Consider the following 2,465-nt stretch of genomic DNA (forward strand, 5'->3'; position numbering starts at 1 on the left):
TTTGGAGAGGCCAATTAACCTGACAGTCATGTTTTTGGACTGTGGGAGGAAACCGGAGTACCCGGAGAAAACCCACGCATGCACAGGGAGAACATGCAAACTCCATGCAGAAAGACCGGGGCCGGGAATCGAACCCAGAACCTTCTTGCTGCAAGGCAACAGCTCTACCAACTGCGCCACTGTGCAGCCACATTGTTTAATCATGATAGTGAATTTTTTTGTGAATCGCTGCATTATAAGAATCAAACATGTTTTCAATGTCTAACGACAAGGATACCGGGAACCTAAGATGGGGGAAAAAACCAAAACAAAACACAAATAAGACAAAGAGCTGCTATTCACAGCGGCCGTCTGATCCGAACCCATCCGCTTGTTTCTTGCCTCTGTCCCACTGAGCTGCAGGATGAATCTTTGATGAACAGATCTGCTTACACATCACAGGGAGACCACTCTGTCTTCCACAGGCGGGCTCACTAATGATAAACTGCACTGCTAGCTAGGTGAGTTGACTTGCTTTAGCGTGTTTGAAATTAGCACTGACCAGTAGCACGTATAAAATGAAGAAGACGTCTCAAAGTACCGTATGATTCACTTTTAGACATTCAGAGATCCTTTAAGAGTCCAGGCTGGGAACTATTTCATCATTTCCTCCTTTACAAATTTAAAAATATTTTTACAATCCATAAAACATTAGAACGGTGTTAATCTGTTTAGAGCAGTGGTTCCCAAAGTCTGGGTCAGGCCCCCCATATGGGTCTTGAAACACCAAGTGTGTGGTCTTTAGATTATCTAAAGAACTTTAAGTTAAACTAAAAAATAATTATCTGTTCCATTTTTTTTTTTACCTTAAAAGTTATAATAAAATAAAGATAAAATCTGTAGTTGTAAATGGATAAAAATAGTGTATTAGTTAAGGCTGTCTTGCAGCTACACTCTTTAAATGTTAGTTACGTTTGTGTATATCGAACAGCAATACTCAATTTTGTGGGTTAGAAATAAAAAATAAAAAAGGGAGCCACTGGCTTAAAGATAATTAGAAAATAAATATTTTGAAATGGAGCACACATCGTTGCATTTACATTTAATAAAGTTCTCTTTCCTTTTTGTAATCTCATCATTACAAATAATCTCTGTAGTTCATCTGCTTGGGTTTGATTGATCATTTGGAAATATTCTGACTCACTTCTCATCAGATGCCATATGATATTAAAATTTAAAATGATGTATGTCATTGCCATTTAATTTTCTATACACATATTAATATATAAACTCTGTACATAGTGACCCTTAGATTATTATTTTTTTGTCTTTTCATTTTTTCCAGATTTCATGATATTACATGTCCCAGCCTCGCTTGGATGTAGAATGTTGGCTTGTTTTCTTGTCATAACTTCAGACTGATAAAAATGAGCAGAATAAACCTCAGATCATTTAAACATAGCTTGTGTGTTTCTCTTCCTTTATTCCTCTGTATGTTGAGATGTTTTTAAAGTTGTTCTGCCAAACATATTTAGTTAAATTTATTGTTCTTACAAAGAAACGACAAATAAAAGTGCAAGAAAAGTTAAAACGCTGTTACATAATTTATTCTCTTTGAACAAAAAAGTATCATCCAAATGCATTTTACAACACTGTTTCTCACATCTACACTTTCATACGTCTCATGATTAAAGTATGAATTAATTTGCATATCTGAACCTCGCTGTTGTACAAAAATTCTAGTTGCACTACAAGATTCAGGTAATTCATGCAAAATTAAGCTTTGTGTTAGTTGCAAAATAATAATAATCAGACATGTGCCATGCCAGAAACCAATTTTTGGATAGTTACCCACAACCTTGGTGGAGAATGAATGTAAAATTAATTAAAAAGTTTAGCTGCTGGATGAGGGGTAGCTTCTAAATGTAAAACTAAAAAATATCTCTAATCATCTGCCAAAGAAGGCATAAAGCAAAGTTTGTGTGAATTAGAAACATGCAGTGACAAAGTAACCCTACACCAGGCTCAAAAAATATATATCAGGGAATTACATGTAAAAATAAATAACCCGATATATATCGCACTGGTATCCAAAGAGTGGACGTGTTTATTAAGATTATTATGAGTTTCTGCAGTGATGATTGAAATCCTAAAACAAAGTGTAGTACATGTTATTTAACACCAGGGGGTAACAAAGAGCCGTCTTTTTAACTAGTCAGGTGAGAACAACAAACAAAAAATAGTATTGACATTTCAGAGGTTAAAGTTAAACAGACACTTTAACGTTATTGTATTTTTGAAATGAGAAGTTCATGTCGGGTGACTGGAATGAAAGTCAAATTCAATTTTTTAAAAGCATAATCCTCATTGTTCTCGTCAAGTTCCCGACGGGTTGTCAAAGATGAAGCTTCATCCAAGTTGTCGAAGTTGCTTCCTGTTGGACTTGTTATTAAGAAAAGCGTCGCTTAGCGGTAACTGATTGGCGC

Source organism: Poecilia reticulata, linkage group LG7, assembly GCF_000633615.1.
Source record: "Poecilia reticulata strain Guanapo linkage group LG7, Guppy_female_1.0+MT, whole genome shotgun sequence".
Classification (NCBI taxonomy): domain Eukaryota; kingdom Metazoa; phylum Chordata; class Actinopteri; order Cyprinodontiformes; family Poeciliidae; genus Poecilia; species Poecilia reticulata.